The following is a 17,982-nucleotide window of genomic DNA, read 5'->3' as shown; positions in this document are numbered from 1 at the left end:
CTCATTTTTTCTAACAGCTGCATAGTATTCCATTGTATAGATGTACCAGAGTTTCTTCAACCAGTCATCTGTTCTAGGGCACTCGGGTTTTTTCCAGATTCTGGCTATTGTAAACAGTGCTGCGGTGAACATATAAGTGCATATGTCACTTCGACTATACTTTTTGGCTTTTCTGGGATATATTCCCAGCAGCAGTACCACACTATTTTTATTGCTTTAATATTGTAGGATAGTGTGAAGTCAGGGAATGTGATGTCTCCTGTATTTTTTCCCCTAAGGATTGCTTTGGTTATTTGGGTATTTTGTGATTTCCTACACATTTCTATAATGTTTGTTTTAATTTCCTTGAAGAATACTACTGGAATCATGTGTGTGTGTGTGTGTGTGTGTGTGTGTGTGTGTGTGTGTGTGTTGGTGGGGAGCAGGGGTTGGTGCGAGGGAGGCATACTTGGCAATGCTCTGAACTACTTCCATGCTATGCTCAGGAGACCATATGGTGGCAGGGACTAAACCCAGGCCCCCTGCATGTGAAGCACATGCTCAGCTCTCTCTCCATTTCTGTTATTGGAATCTTGGTAGGGATCGCATTGATTGGTATAATGTTTTGGGTAGGATGGTCATTTTATTTATCTGTTTATTATAGCCATTTTTTTTTGGTGGGATCAGGAATCAAATCCAGGGCCTCACAAATAGAAGGCAAGGCTCTACTGCTGAGCTGGTAGTAGTCAGCCCTTATCATTTAAACAATGTTAATTCTTCCAAGAGGGTTCCAGTTCACCCATGACCATGAAGTTTTCACATATGGAGAGAGAGACTGGGGGTTTATTCTTCCAAGATTGATGCATTCTAAATATAACACAATGCCTTTATTCATTTGCTTGTTTTATTTTTAGTGAACTGGCTGTTGAGATAACCTACAGCTTCTGATTCTCCCTGACTAAAGAATCTTTAGTCTGGGAAATGGTTTGCTGGAGTGAATTAAGCCTAATGGAGCATAAACTTAGGTTTCCATCCATCTGCTCTCAGGGACATTAATATACTGGGTTTGACTTGAGATAGTACTTGATATGAAGTTGAGTGATGATGCAGTTGCTTCTGTGGCATCTAAGATGTTGAACGCCTGGTGTCAAATGAAAATGAAGAACTAAGGCCATTTTCCATTATTTCATCATCATGCATGGAAGGTCCAGAACATTGGTCAGCGTCATACACTAGTTAGCTGGGCATCAGATTTTTCGGTGGTTTTTAACCTCTTTATGCCTGCAGACTGCTTGGTAAAAACCACAGGTACAATGATTACTCCTTTTGCACCTCCCCCAGAATCACCACTGCTACTCTTACTGGTGAATTTTTTAATTTGGTTTGGATTTTGTGCAACACATGTGGTATTCAGGGATTATCCTGGCTCTATTCTCAAGGATTATTTCTGGCAGTGCTTGGGGGACAATACGCAGTGCTGGGGATCAAACCTGGATTGGCCATATGTAAGGCAAGTGCCTCTGCCTGCTGTACTTTATTTATGGTCTTAGCCAGTGGGTTTGTAAAGACCCCACCAAGAATGAGAATCATGACTAGGTCATTAATTGTGGGATGATATTAACATCCGTGCATACCATTGAAATTTTATGACTCAGACAAATATCTCCTTTACACTAAAAGGGGAGAATAGTATTATCCCTGAACTAAAGCTTGGAAGCAGTTCAAAAAACCCCACAAATTTTAGTGGAAGCAGAATGCAGTGGTGTAGTGATAAATAATTACCAACTAACTCTCTAATCATCTATGGTTTTTATAAACAGAATTTCTCTGCAATGTTTGACAATTTCCAAGGTACAAACTCTAATAATACCTTTCGAGCTATCAAGATGATGTTACCAAATATGGGTTAAGGAACATATAAGAGTCAGTACAAACTATTTCCTGGACACCACTGGAGGGAGAAATAAGGTAGAAGAGAGGTTATAACAGCCTAAAAATATCTTCATGGAGTGCAAGACGAATTCGCAAAGAAACTACCTTGAGGGAAGACACTGTTCATTTTTATGTGTTAATAGACAAAAGGTAGGTGGAATTATAGGTATGGAGGCGAGAAGGTGAGATTTAGCAGAATTGAAAACAATTAGCACTTCTAAATTAACTAGGCAAAACACATTGAGAGAGCTGATCAAGTTAGTGAAGAAGGAATCCCCCATGTAAGGAACTCAGAAGTTACCATCCATCCTAAATGGATAAACAAACAGCTGAAGAAATTAAAAGCCAGATTATCAGGAGAGAGAAGTGCAGGGCAAAGCTCCACGTCCCAAAGGGAAGAGACAGACAGGTGTACATAGAGAGTTACAACATATCAGAGCAAAAAGTCAGGATTAGAAATCTCCTTGGGAACTAGAGCCTGGAAAGGAAAATTTAAACTTTAATTGACAAGTTGCTGGAGGTTCAGAATGGATATCTGACGTAAAAATACCAGAGGCCCTAAAGGGTAGCCTCCACATTTCTCCGGTTTCACCTCCTGGAACTCTGCCAGGTCCTTCCAGTGAAGGGTAGAGAAAACATCTCCTGGTGCTTCTAGCAGAAGAGGAGAAAAAGGGACCATTCTGAAATATGCCAGACCATTGCTTTCCTGACCATGGCATGGCCTCAAGAAAAACTATCCATTGGGGTTATCAAATTTTAATCAGCCAGTCAGGGGGAGGGAAACTAACTCGGTTTAGCCCTTTCTATCTATCCTGTTTCACTCAAGGCTGGGTGATAAACTGAGAAGCGATTGTGAAAAAAATAAAGTAGAGAAAACAAAAATAATGTAATATGTTAAACAGTATACCTAAGATAAATGAAAAGGATGATACAAAGATAAATGTTAAATCTGAACTTCCTAATCCAAATACATCATCATATATTAGAAAAAATTCAACTATAAGTTAACAAGAATCACAATAAAAATAAAGTGACAAATAAAGAGTGAAAATAAGGATATGGACAAAGATAAGCCTTGTTAGTGCAAAACAAACAAGACTACCAGAAAATTCAAAGTCAAAAGTATTAAAAAAAACCTATCAAAATAGAAAGTATTGTATGAAACAAAGAAATTGATATACTGACAAGAATACACCCATGAGAAAAATAGGACATAAATCTTTATACACTAGGTTATATATAAAAATAACATCCAAGTACTTAAGGAGAAATAGCTTATAAATTTGAAGAGAAAATGGTAAAATCACAGTAGGAGGTTTTAATAAACTTCTTTTAGAATTTGACAGATAAGACAATCTCAAAATAAACAAACCAAAGGAGCTGAATAACATAATCAACAAGGTCAAGTAAATTGACATTTGAAGAATTTTTACCCTACATATAGAATAGATAATCTGAGTCCATATATTTGGCTATAAAGAGCTGAAGTAAATTCATCAAGTATGAGGTTTTTAAAAGATGCATTTTGATTTGAAAAGACCAGAAACCAACAATAAAAATTTGTCCAGAGAAAAATGTTTTGAAATTACATACTAGACTTTTTTTTTAAACTTTGAGAAAAAAATGGAAAGGAAGGGTCCCTCATATTAAACTCTATAGTATAAAGTTTTCCCTGTCAATGAGACTGACGATCATACTTATTTCATGGTTTTGAGCCCCAAATTAACTTATGATAGAGGAAAATGATAGAGTTCTACTACAAACAAGACTGTAGAGGGAAATGATTGTTACTGGCAACTAAATCTACAATGGAAGCAGAGAGAGGAAGGGGCCACGAAGGAAGATAAATGTAGTGTCTCATAATATTCAAAAAGCCAAGTGGAGTTCAGGATGAGAACTGGGAAACAGGAGTTAACTGAAGGTGTCTATCGGAAGAGTTGGCCTCGTCCTTCCCAGATGCATCATGCCCACCAATCAGAAGTTTATATCTCAGGTAAGATAATTGGAACATTTCCTTTACAGAAGATGAACTAATTGGGGGAAAACTAAGAAAATGATTATAGGAACTGACTTTTAAGAGACAAAAAGGCTTGCTACTCTGGTCTTTTATTTATTTTTTATTATTTTAAAAATTGAATTACTGTGGGGCTGGAGTGATAGCACAGTGGGTAGGGTGCTTGTCTTGCATGTGGGCGACCCGGATTCAATTCCCAGCACCCCATGTGGACCCCAAGAGTGATTCCTGAGTGCAGAGCCAGGAGTAACCCCTGTGCAACGCTGGGTGTGACTCAAAAAGAAAAAAAAAGGAATTGAATTACTGTGAGATATACAGCTACAACGTTGTTCATGATTGAGTTTCAGTCATACAGTGTTCCAAAACCCATCCCTTCACCAGTGTACATTTCTTGCCACCAATATCCATAGTTTCCCTCCCGCTTGCCCCCTTCCACTTCCACCCCGGCAGTCTGCCTCTATGGCAGACACTTTCTCTCTCTCTCTCTCTCTCTCTCTCTCTCTCTCTCTCATTCTCCATCTCTCAGTATCTGTCACTCTCTCTTTCCTTTTAGGCACTCTGGTTTGCAATACTGTAACTAAAAGGGTATCTTGGATATCACTTGACCTCCGTCCAGCACTCAGTTGTTGTTCAGAGAGATCATTTCCACCTATCATTGTCATAGTGGTTCCTTCTCTGTCCTAACTCCATTACCCCTCCCCTTCGTGGCAAGATTCTTACCATGGACCAGGCCTCATCACCCTTGTTTCTACCGTCTTTGGATATATTCACATCCTATTTTTCATATATATGTATGTATCTATCAAAAATGAATGCAATCATTCTATCTTTGTCCCCCTCTCTCATTTGACTGGCTCATTTGACTCAGCATGATATTATCCATGTCCATCCATGTATAAGCAAATTTCATGACTTCATTCTTCCTAACAGCTGTGTAGTATTCCATTGTGCTACTCGGATATTTTTGTCTCTTAGTCTAGATGCGAGTTTGGAGGTTGCTTATCCTTATTTTGTTTGTTTGTTTTGGGGACATACTCAGCAGTGCTCAGGGCTCATGCCCAGTTCTTCACTCAGGGATCATTCCTGGCGGGGCTCGGAGGACCATATGGAATGCTAGGAAATGAGCCCAGGTTTGCCACATGCTAGGCAAGTATTCTACCAGCTATACTATCTCCACATCCCCCTGGTTGCTCTTCCTTATTAGAAGTCTAGCAATTAGTTAGCCCATTTCAGATATTTTGTGGTCACAATGAGCTTCTTTGACCTCGTTCTGAAATGTGAATTAAAAATTAAGGATTATCATATGTCTAAGAAAAATCTGTGCATGAGAACACAATAAGCACAAAAGTAAAACTAAATGAATAAGAAAAAGTGTTGCAAAAAGAATATGGCTAGAAAATGAAACACACACACAGACACCCCCCCCACAAGCTCTACTTACTGCTCCCACTAGCACACAAAAATACTGATCAGTATCCTCTAAAGAATAAACACGGAGCACCACACAAAGAATCAGAACAAAAAGGAGTTCTCAGGAAAAGAATTTACCAAAGCTGGAAGAAGGAGATTTTTAGATGAAAAAACTTCACTAAATGCTGAGCAGGATGAATAAATTAGATAAAAGGTCATTTTATAATTATAGAACACCAAAGATAATAAAGCAATGTTAATGGATTTTAAAAAGAAAAATGGACACTCAAAAGAAAAGAATCAGATGGCTATCAAGGTCTGAGCAACAACTGAATGCTTGAAAACAATGTGGTGCTTTCTTAAAATTTTAAGGAAAAAGGATTTTTCTCTTTTTTGTGAAAAAAGATATTCTATAATCCAATTATTGGCCAAGTACATAACAGAGTCAAGACACTTATTGAGGCAAAAAGACTCACAGTTTAACACCTACACATCTATTCTTCAGAGTTACACTACAGCAAAATGAGTATAAGCCAGTTTCCCAAAGTAGGAAATACTGCGCCCTGAGGCACTGAAAAGATGAAGGGTTGGTGAGTTACACACATTGGAGCGATGGGTGGCACTTTCTCTACATCCAAATAAGATTTCCAGGGGGTTCTGGGGATTTTTTTTTCCAAAAAGAATGGGAGACCAAATAACTCTGAATACCACTGGTGGAAAAAAGAAAAAAAAGAGAGAGAAAAGCACAGGAGGCTTTAAATAATAGGTGCAAACAAAAAGAGCAATAAAAACAAGTTATTAAATGTATTGAAAGTATATCAGGATGGGAGAGAAAGTGGTGCAGATTGGACAGGAGGATAAGAGGTTCCAAGAAAAATTAATTTTGTCTAATAGAAAATATGGGTGTTGGGGGGGAATTGGAGGACATAGTAAAGTTAAATAAGAAAGACAAAAGGTAATTAAACTAGGTAAATCAAAACTTTAAAGTTTGGCAATAATTTAGATAACTGGTTAAATGTAAGAAAAGTGAATCTATTAACCTTAATGATAAAAAATACCCATAGAGAAAGGAAATATATTAACCTGGAGGCAAAAGCACATTTGCAAAATCATACTCAGGCAAAGATGTGTTAGACCTTTCCAACTTTTGTTTTGTGATTTTGAGTCAAACCTGGCAGTACTTGGGGGCTACTTCTGGCATGGTGCTTGGGGGGCAGGGGTCCCCTCCTGAAGGTAATTTTGAGATTATGTGGTGTTTGGATCAAACTCAAGGCTTGTGCATGCAACATATACTCCAGCCCTTTGAGATAACTCCCAGACTCCTTTTCAAATTTTTGAGTCAATTAAGGAACAGAATACAGAGGATTTGATATTGTTTGCAGGATAAGTTATAGAGGAACTTATAGTCTTCGTCCCTGGATAAGAAATGGAAAGCTCTGAATAATGGTGCAGTCAGAAGAGGGTGAGACACATGGCACCGAGTAAACGAGAATGAAGACTAATTTGGCTCCTCATGAAAACAGTGGCTACATTGATCTGGACTGAGATGATTGGAGAAATAATGGAACTCTTGGGAAGGCTCAAAGGAAATAAAAGTATTTCCTTCCTTCCTTCCTTCCTTCCTTCCTTCCTTCCTTCCTTCCTTCCTTCCTTCCTTCCTTCCTTCCTTCCTTCCTTCCTTCCTCCCTCCCTTCCTCCCTCCCTCCCTCCCTCCCTCCTTCCCTCCCTCCTTCCTTCCTTCCTTCCTTCCTTCCTTCCTTCCTTCCTTCCTTCCTTCCTTCCTTCCTTCCTTCCTTCCTTCCTTCCTTCCTTCCTTCCTTCCTCCCTTCCTATTTTTATGCCACACCCAGAAATACTCAGGGGTTACTCCCAGCTCTTAGAAACTACTCTTGGAAATGCTCAGGGGACCATACAGGATGCTGGGGTTGGGGGCATGCAAGGCAACTGCCCTATGTGCTGTACTATCTCTCTGGCCCCAGATCAAGTACTTCCTTTGTTGGTGATCCCTGAGCCAATATTGGGAAGAAATTGTAGAAAATGAAATAGTGGTTTAGTATGTTGATGTCAAGAGAGGATGTAGTTAGCATGTACGAATTCCCTATTCTCCAGTCGACACTGCATGGTCTTTATATGTGAAGAATTTTGAAGATGCCTAAAGATGATGATGGGTGGTTTCCAGAGGAGGGGGAGAGTGGGCATTTTAGTAATGTCTGTAGTGGCCCTATAGCCAAGGTCAGAGGGGTAGATCCATAGACTGGGGAATAAATACTAACTGCAGCCAAAGCCAGGAGATCTGTGAGGTTTGATGGCTGAGGTGTGGCCCTACTCAACAGAGGAAGAGAGCACACTCCCTGGGAGAACACTAGAATTTTACAACGCGGGCCGTCTTAAATCCCTAGATCCAAATTCATTGACTTTCTTAATCTCAGCAGCTTCACTGACCTACTTTATAATTTGTACATATTTCTCTTATTCACATGACATTTCTTTTATTTATTTTTTATTGAATCACCAATACATGACATTTCTTGAATATGGAGGATTCAAAAAGCTAGGTGGTCATCGAAAGTGTTTTGTACCATTTTACTAGTCCAGACCATCAAGAGGCCAGAAAGGCAGAAGTTATGCTATGAATCTGTAAATGAATGCATGGAAAGTGTTTGTAAAATGTACAAAAAATATCTGAAGAGAATGAACCCCAACAGCCCCCCCCTACTACATATAAGTCATTGATTTGATTTTATTGATGATCTGGCAGACCTCAGCTGTCTTGTTTACTGAGCTGGTACCCAAACATACCAGCCTTACAACAAAGACTGGATTAAAGAGAAGATCTATGTGCTTCTTTGTTGGCAGTTCCAGCAGGCCAGGAAATAATTGAGCCAGAAGCATTAGGGGGATGGGGGTAGGCTTGGAATGCAGGTGTGTACAGCAAACTCTAGGTTGTTTTGTATTCTAATAATCCTTTTTCCATTTGTTACAATCTAGTCAGGCTTGAATGTATTGAATGGAATATGATGATCCTGTTCAATCTGAATTGCCTCCTTCATTGCCTCCTTCCCTCTCCCTACCCCCAACATTTTTTTAACTTGAAACATTATTTTATTTTATTTTTATTGAATCACTGTGAGTTACAGTTACAAAAGTTTCATGTTTGAGTTTCAGTCATACAATGATCGAACACCCATCCCTCCACCAGTGCACATTTTCCACCATTAATGTCCCCAGTATCTCTCCCCCTATATAGCACCCCCCTCCCTCTATGACAGACAATTTCATTCTTACTCTTTCTTTACTTATGGTTTATAATATGCTTTATAATACTATGGTTTGCAATACAGATAATGAGAGGCCATCATGTTTGGTCCTTTATTTACTTTCAGCACATATCTCCCATCCTGAGCAATTCCTCCAACCATCATTGATTTAGTGATTGCTGTTCTATTCCAGCTGCCTTCTCCCCAACTCATAAGGCAGACTTCAACCATGGAACAATCTTCCTGGCCCTTGTCTCTACCATCCTTGCCTGTTAGTCTCATATTATGATATTTCATATTCCACAAATGAGTGCAGTCATTCTATGTCTGTCCCTCTCTTTCTGACTAATTTTACTTAGCATGACACTCTCCAAGGCCATCCACTTATAAGCAAATTTCATGACTTCATCTTTCCTAACAGCTGCATAGCATTCCACTGTGTAGATGTACCAAAGTTTCTTTAACCAGTTGCCTTCTCTCGGGCTCTTGGATTGTTTCCAGATTCTGGCTATTGAGAACACTGCTGCAATGAATGTACAGGTGCAGATGTCATTTCTACTGTGCTTTTTTGGAACCTTGGGATATATTCCCAGAAGTTGTATTGCTAGGTCATATGGAAGCTCAACTTCTAGTTTTCTTATGGAATGCCCCTATTGTTTTGCAAAAAGTCTAGAGCAGTCAGCATTCCCACGAACAATGAAGGAGAGTCCCTTTCTCCCCACATCCATGCCAATACCAGTTGCTTTTGTTCTTTTGGATGTGTGCCAGTCTCTGGAGTATGAGATGATATCTCATTGTTGTTTTGATCTGCAACTGCCTGAAGATTAGTGATGAAGAGCATCTTTTTTATGTGCCTTTTGGCATTTAAATTTCTTCTTTGAGAAAGTTTCTATTCATCTCAAATTTCTTCTTTGAGAAAGTTTCTATTCATCTCAAATTTCTTCTTTGAGAAAGTTTCTATTCATCACATTTTCTGATGTGATTGGATACTTTCTTGTAGAGTTCAACCAGTGCCTTGTATATCCTTGATATTAACCCCTTATCAGAAGAGTTTTGGGTGAATGTCCTTTCCCGTTTCATAGACTGTTTTGTATCCTGTTCACCTTTTTTGAGATGCAGAAGCTTCTTAGTTTAAGATAGTCCCATTTGTTTATCTCTGCTTCACTTGCTTGGTAAGTGGTGTTTCATCTTTAAAGGTACCTTTGGCTTCAATGTCATGAAGAGTTTTGCTGACCTTTTCTTCAATGTACCTTATGGATTATGGTCTGACATTGAGATCTTTAATCCATTTTGAACTGACTTTTGTGCATGATTTTAGGTAGAAGTCTGAGCCCATTTTTTGTATGTAACTGTTCAGTTTTGCCAGCACCATTTGTTAAAGAGGTTTTCCTTTCTTCACTTTATATTTCTTGCTCCCTTATCAAAGATTGGATGATCAGATATTTGAGGGGGTGTGTAAGGATATTCAACTCTATTCCATTGGTCTGAGGATCTATCTTGGTTCCAATACCATGCTGTTTCTGTTATTACTGACTTTGCAGTGCAGTTTGATTTTGGGGAGGCTGATGCCTCCCATATTTCCCCTCTAAGAATTGCTTTAGCTATTCGTGGGCACATGTTGTTCCAGATGAATTTCACGAGTGTTTGATCAATTTCTTTGAAGAGTGTCATGGGTATCCTTATAGGGATTGCATTGAATCTATATAATGCCTTCGGGTATTGCCATTTTGCCAATGTTAATTCTCCCAATCCATGATCAGGGGATGTGTTTCCATTTCCTCCTGTCCTCTTTTATTTTATTTTTTTTCCTTTTTTTTTCCAAACACACAAAGTGGATTTTTATTCTTCTATTTAACATAGAGAGATAGCATCTTCCATTTATATAAGGAGAATATTTTGGACATTATCATTGTTTGAACAACATATACATATCTATACATTTTTATTCTTAACTCCATATTAAAACAATAATAAAAATATAACCTATAACAATTTTTAAGATTTGTGTTACAGAATCAAATTAATATATTGCTAGTAAAGAGGGCTATATTACAATTAAAATTTCTACTAGAGTTGGCATACATGGATCTTTCTTCATACTCATCACATCACTATTGTAGATATATACAAAGTGAAATTCAGAGCTTAGTAATATAAAACAAATAATATTAAGACAATATTGATAAACTAATAAACACGCCTTTAGCAGAGTTAGAATTCACTGATGAGTAGAAATATTGCTGGTCAATCTTCCTGATAACCATTTAAACTCAAAAACAAGAGGAACTGTCAATCAAATTACATATAATTTGATATATATCAACATAATATAAACTACTTTTTAAAGTAATTAATTTTCTCCAGATAATTTTTTTTCTTGTTTGGGGAGCTCAAATGGCAGTGCTTCTGGCTCTGTACTCAGGAATTACTCCTAGTGGTGCTTGGGGGACCATATCAGATCATATGCTAGAAATCAATTCAACTGGGGTCACCCACTTTTAAGTCAAGGGCCCTACTCACTGTACTCTTTCTGTCTCTGGTTCTTTTGTGTGTGTGTGTGTGTTTTTTTAATTTATTTATTTTTAATTAGTGAATCACCATGAGGGTACAGTTACAGATTTATACACTTTTGTGCTTATGCTTCCCTCATACAAAGTTCGGGACCCCATCCCTTCACCAGTGCCCATTCAGTGTGCTTTCATTTTTAGGAAGACTTTTGATTACTGTTTCAATTTCCTTGATAGTGCTAGGTCTATTCAGTTATTCGAAATCTTCTTGGTTCAGTCTTGGGAGGTTATAGGAATCCAGGAATTTATCCATTTCTTCTAGGTTCTCTTGTTCCACAGACTTCAAAGTAATCTTTGATAATCTTTTGAATTTCTTTGGTTTCTGTTGTGATATCCCCCTTTTCATTTCTGATTCAGTTTATTAGGGTTCTCTCTCTCTCTTTCTTTGTGAGTCTTGCTAGTGGTTTATTAATCTTGTTTATTTTCTCAAAGAACCAGCTCTTGGTTTCATTGATCTTTCAGATTGTTTTTTGGGTTTTCATGTGGTTAATTTCTATTCTTAGTTTTATTTCTTTCCTCCTGCCTGGTTTGGGTTCCTTTTTTGGTCCTTTTCTAAGATCTTGCACTGTGAAGTCAAGTTATTTATATGGGCTCTTTCTTCGTGCTGGAGAAATGCTTACAGAGCTATAAATTTCCCCCTTAACACTGCTTTAGTTGTGTCCCACAAATTCTGGTAACTGTGTCTTCATTCTCGTTTGTTTCCAGGTATCTTTTAATTTCTTCCTTGATTTCCTCTCTGACCCACTCATTGTTCAACATTGGGTTATTTAATTTCCAGGTGTTTGATTTCATTCTCTGTTTTTGTGTGTGATTAACATCTATCTTCAGTGCATCATGGTCTGAAAAGATAACTGACACAATTTCTATCTTCCTGATTCTGTTGAGGTATGTTTTGTGGCCCAGCACGTGGTCTATCTTGGAAAATGTTTTTGTGTGCACTGAAAAAGAATGTGGGTATTTGGATTTTGGGGCATGGAAAACCCTGTTTTCCATGGAATACATATATTAGCCTTCTCTCTTCTATTTTTTCCTTCAAAGCCAGTATATCCTAGCTGAGTTTTACTCTTGTTGATATATCCAGAGGTGATAAGGCAGTGTTGAAGTCTCCAACTACCATTTTGCTACCAATCTCCTCCTTGAAGTGTATTAGTAGTTACTTTAAGTATTTTTTCTGGTCCCTCATTGGGTGCATATATGTTTAGGAGTGTGATTTGTTCCTGTTGTAACATATGCCTTGATTATTAAAAAATGGCCTTTGTTGTCCCTTCTAATCTTTTTCAATCTGAAATCTATGTTGCCAGATACTAGTATGGCTTTTATTAACCTGAATTTTATGACGGAGCTATTTTTTTTAAGGATTGTTTTCCATCCTTTGATTTTGAGTCTGTGTTTGCTCTGACCAGGTGTTTCTTGAAGGCAGCAGAATGTTGAGTTCGATATTTTAAACCATTTTGCCACTCTGTGTCTCTTAATTGGTGCATTTAGACCATTGACATTGAGAGAGACTATTGCCATGGGTTTTTGTTCCATCTTTCTGTAGAGGTTTGTTGTACTTGTACTTGTAGGGCTTTTTCTTGTCTTACAGTAGCCCCTTTAGTCCTTCTACTCAAAACATTTTTACGATGTTTTAGATGGAGGTTGTTCTTTGTCAGTTATTGTTTGTTTCAGCCCTTCCAACTATTTGTTTCCACTTCAATAATACTCACTATACTAACCATTCTTCAGGACTGGGTGTGGGGTGGGTGATAACACAGTTGTGTCCTCAAGATAAAATCTTAGTGAAAGACAAATAAATGTTCTAAAGCTATATAAAAAATAGCTAGGTTACCCATAGAGAGGTATAATCTTTTGATAAGGGTTTCATTCGTGTTGTTTCTTTGTGGTTTTGTGTCATTTACTGTATTACTCATTTTCTGTGTTTGAGTGCGGGGCATACCCGGCAGTACTCAGGGCTTATTTCTAGCTCTGTGCTCAGGGATCACTCCTGATAGGGCTTGGAGGACCATATGTGGAACAGGAGATTGAACCTGGCTCAGTTGCATGCAAGGCAAGCATCTGACCTACAGTGCCAACACATTCTGGCCTCTGTGTCACTCATTATTAAATTATTAGCATGAATTAACCTTATTACTACTACAATATAAGAAACTGAAGTATGTAGGAATAGAGTTTTGGGCAGCTTATAGAAAATATGGTGTTCTATGTAAATTGTCTCAAGCTGAAAACCACCAAGATCTGACAGATCCAAGAAGAAACTTTTGATTATTTTACTTGACAATCTAAAATATTGGAGAAAGAGAGCATGTTTTTAGGAATGGCGCTATCATCACAGACTGCTACTGTACAATATGGATCAGGTATTAGAAAAGGAGGAAACTGGCAATGATGTGTTAAAATTTCTCTGTGTCCCATTATTTCTGCATAGTCCAGTAAATCATTTATCAAACTCTTGTTCTTCTTATCTGCCCGTAAATTATCTTTTTTCCCTTTGAATCCCTGCACCTTTCTCCCATCTACCCAGGATAGAATAGAATATGTATTCCATTTTGCCTGGTTATCTTTGGTTTTTCATGTTATCACGGGACCTCTATTCATATATAATTAAATTTGTTTTTCTCATGTTAACCCATCTTTTAGCATTTCAATTATTAGACTACCTAAAGAACATAGAAGGTATAAGGAAAAATTTCCTCTTCTACAAAGGAAAATTAACAGAAATAACAAGTTATGCATTAGTGTATGTATCAGAAATCCAAGTTTTATAAGTAATCCAGGCAACAGAAATGATGCTGCAGGACTAACAGGGGTAACTTCCATCCCTAAATATAGATAAGCCTTTCCATAAAATTTAGAAAGAGAACTATTTTTCAATTCATAATTGCCATATTAAAATAAAAGCCATAGCTGTAAAATATAGTTGGATTAACAGGTCTGGTAGTGATGCCTTCTTCTGGGTACACTGGTATCAACTAATAGATGGTTTTGACCTTAAATTCCATGATAATTTAAGTGAAATAAAAGGAATTAAGTGCTTTGTTTCTTTGTCAAAAAAAGCCATATTTGCACTTTTATTCTGAGATTTGAATCAAACTAACAAACAAAACAAAAACAACTTATAAATATACATTAAAGCAGAGGAATTGGCCATATCAATACTTTTATTTTGATTTTGCACCACACACATTAGTGCTCTGAGTTTCCTCATGGCTCTGCAATCCTGTTGGGTTCAGGGGATCAGAAGGGGTGCTGGGAATCAAACTCAGGTCATCTGTGTGCACGGTAAGCACGCTACACACTATACTATTGCTCTGGCCCTGTATTTTTAAAAATGTACCATTTCCCCCCCACCCCCACTCCCGGTAAGCAAAGTCCTATTCCAGGACTCTTGAAAGTCATCCCCTAACTTTATCCCTGTAGTGCCAAAACACTTTGGTCTTTCCAAAAGGCTTCAAGTTACCCATAGGAAGTTAGGAAGTTAGGGAATTTCCTAACCTGTAGAAAGTTAGGCTGTAAGGAACAAAATTCTATGAAACACTCTCAGGTACTACCTTGAATATTCTCTGTTTACCAGATGAGGTCACTGAGGCGTACACTGAGAAGAACAATTTTGTGCTTCTCAAAATTCAGTGTAATTTATGAGTCACTGAAGTCACTTAAGGAATCTGTGAGACCTTAAATGGCAGATTCTGACTCAGTGCATCAGAGTGTGGCACACTATTTAGTATTTCTAACAAGTTTTCAGGGAGTCCTAGGCTGCTTGTCCCTAGAGAACAGCTTGAGAAGCAGGGGTTACAAAGGGGATGTCCAAAGTCACACAGTTAATAAAGACTGGGCATCGAGTAACTTTCTAATTTGGGGGGTATTTTTACATAAAATGAGTATGAAAAGGGATAGAGGAAACATGAACTTTCACAGGAGGTCTGTGCAAATTATTTTCTGAAACTTTTCAGGAAATGTGTCTGAAACAGCCATTAAAAATATTTTTTATTAGAGAATCACTGTGATGTACAGTTACAAACTTATGAACTTTTGTGTTTGCATTTCACTCACACAGTGATCGTTTACCCATCCCTCCACCAGTGCCCATTCACCTCCACCAATGATCCCAGTATCCCTCTCACCACCCCTACCCCATCCCCCAACACCCCACCCTGCCTCTGCAGCAGGAGATTCCCTTTTGTTCTCTCTCCTTTTGGGTGTTGTAGTTTGCAATAGAGGTATTGAGTAGCCATGTTCGGTCTATAGTCTACTTTCAGTTCGCATCTTCCAACCTGAATGGATCCTCCCAACATCCTCTACTTGGTGTTCCCTTCTCTATCTCAACTGCCTTTTCCCCCATCATGTAAGACCAGTTTCCAAGCTGTGGGGCAGACCAGTTCCTTATCTCTATTACTCTTGGGTGTTAGTCTCCCACTCTGTTATTTTATATTCCACAGATGAGTGCGATCTTTCTATGTCTGTCTCTCTCTTTCTGACTCATTTCACTTAACATGATACTTTCCATGTTGATCCACTTACATGCAAATTTCATGACTTCATCTTTTCTAACAGCTGCATAGTATTCCATTGTGTAGATGTACCAAAGTCTCTTTAACCAGTCCTCTGTTTTTGGGCACTCTGTTTTTTTCCAGATTTTGGTGAAATAGCCATTTTAAATCAATAAAATTGACAGTAGTTCATTTTTTTCCAAAATATATTTTGATAACTATTAAATTGTGAATCTATCAATTTATTTTGAAGAGATAACTGTTATCTATGTGCCATGGCCCAGTGAACTATACACAGTCTCTCCACCTCCTATACAGAAGGCTGGTGGCAGAATCTAGATCCAACCTGAGATATGAAGGTAGCTTGCACACATCACCAACTTGCAGGGGAATCTAAACCAATACCACATGTGGTGTCTGGCCTCTTATGCACTGGTGTTTTTTTAAGGTCAGGAGAAAATATGTAGAAGGAAAAATGTTAGGTCTGGACTGGGAATAATGTACTATGTGAGGAGAGCAGGTTTGGGCAGGATACTTAACCTCTCTGAGCACTGATACTGTTATTTGTGAAATAGGGATGACAAGGTGAATTTGTCCCTCTTTGAATGTTTCTTTTCTTCCATTTTGGTCACTGTCACTGTCATCCTGTTGTTGCTCAGCCATTTGCTCAAGTGGGCATGAGTAACGTCTCCACTGTGAGACTTGTTGTTACTGTTTTGGGCATGTTGAATACACCACGGTTAGCTTGCCAGGCTCTGGTGTGTGGACAAGATACTCTCTGTAGCTTGCCGGGCTCTCCGAGAGGGACGGAGGAATCAAACCTAGCTTGGCCTCATGCAAGGCAAACGCCCTACCCGCTGTGCTATCGCTCCAGCCCTTTCCATTTTGGTATGGAAGTAGAATTCACTCATTTGAGGAAGCCCCACTTCCCTTCTTTTTTTCCTGCGCTCACCACTGAGATTTATCTTTGTCTTTTTCTTCTAAATCATGACCTTGTAGAAACAACAGTAAACACTTCCTATCAAATGGTCTGCATTCTGTGTAACTCTTTAATGTAAATTCTTTCTTTTAAATTTTAATTTAAAAATAAAAGAAAAGTTTTGATCTTTCTTCTTTATTAATTGAATCACAGTGAGAAGTAAAAAACTAAAGCACGCCGACGGGCGTGTGCACTCGCAGGCTCTTTGGGCGGCTGTCTCTCTGCCCGTGTTCGGTGCTCTGGGCTCGATCAGTTTATTTTGTTCTCTCTCTCAGCTTTTCTCCTGGCTCTGGATCTCTCTCTGGATCTGTGGATCTTGCCCCGCAACCACTCTTAACCACCTAGTTAAATCCCCCCAGCATGAGGGGGTTGGGGCATACACATAGGTGTGGTCACAATCAATAGGGGTAAAGTTCTTTTCCCTCAGGGGATGCTTCTCCTAGGACTGATTCTCTTTCAGCAGGAGGATCCACCCAAGGGAGGAGTCCTATGAGTGTGTTTCTCTTCTCTTCATCCAGCAAACATATAAGCATTCATAATATTAATCATTTTGTATAGACACAATAAGAAATGCATTAAAGCTTATAGAATTGCACTCCTGGGGCCATCTCAATCTCAGACTACAGTGCTTAGGCCAGATTAGTCTTTCCTCACCCTAGTAGGGTCCTAGTCTCGTCATTACTTTTGGATCACGACAGCATTTGCCCATGATCAAGCTCTTAACTTATAGTTAAGAATTAGGTACTTTTTTTTTTTTAATTTTTTATTGAGTCACCATGTGGAAAGTTACAAAGTTTTCAGGTTTAAATCTCAGTTATACAATGCTCGAATACCCATCCCTTCAAGGAATTAGGTACTTTGGCCAGGTCCATCTCGATGCCAGGGTAGCACACAACTCACCGCTTACCCTGGATCCATCCCGTCCCTCGTCGGGACCCTGCTTTTGGGGTGCTAGGAACTGAGGGCAACTGAGGCTTAAGTGGAGAAAGCAGATGCCCGGGAATGAATAATATTTGAAGCCAATTAAGTCCCAGGTTACAAAAGCATAATATTGTCTTCTTGTGTCTATACAAAAAGGACATGGCTCTGAATAAACTATGCAAAGGACTCAAGGAGAAGAGAAAAACAATATTTACAAGTCAACAGAACACTAAGAAAGAAGCTACAAATAAACACAGAGGAATGGGAGCACTGTAACGGGAGTAACCCAATAAACCTAAACTACCTAAGGCTATCTTATCCTACAGTGAGATATACAGTTACAAAGTTGTTCATGGTTGGGTTTCAGTCATATAATTTTCCAACACCTGTACCTTCACCAGTGTACATTTCCCAACACCAATGATCCCAATTTCCC

At 38.6% G+C, this 17,982-nt stretch overlaps 1 protein-coding gene and 1 pseudogene across 4 annotated transcripts in view; one reads left to right on the top strand and one right to left on the bottom strand.

The window, feature by feature from the left end:
- LHFPL3 (LHFPL tetraspan subfamily member 3) overlaps window positions 1-17,982 on the bottom strand; it is a 550,996-nt gene that overhangs the window by 199,448 nt on the left and 333,566 nt on the right. The gene's annotated exons all lie outside the window — the stretch shown is intronic.
- On the top strand, window positions 3,802-8,212 carry LOC129400852 (enhancer of rudimentary homolog; annotated as a pseudogene).

This window comes from Sorex araneus, chromosome 1, assembly GCF_027595985.1.
Source record: "Sorex araneus isolate mSorAra2 chromosome 1, mSorAra2.pri, whole genome shotgun sequence".
Classification (NCBI taxonomy): domain Eukaryota; kingdom Metazoa; phylum Chordata; class Mammalia; order Eulipotyphla; family Soricidae; genus Sorex; species Sorex araneus.
The sequence above is the reverse complement of the archived record's forward strand: the minus strand, read 5'-3'. Positions and strand labels throughout refer to the sequence as shown.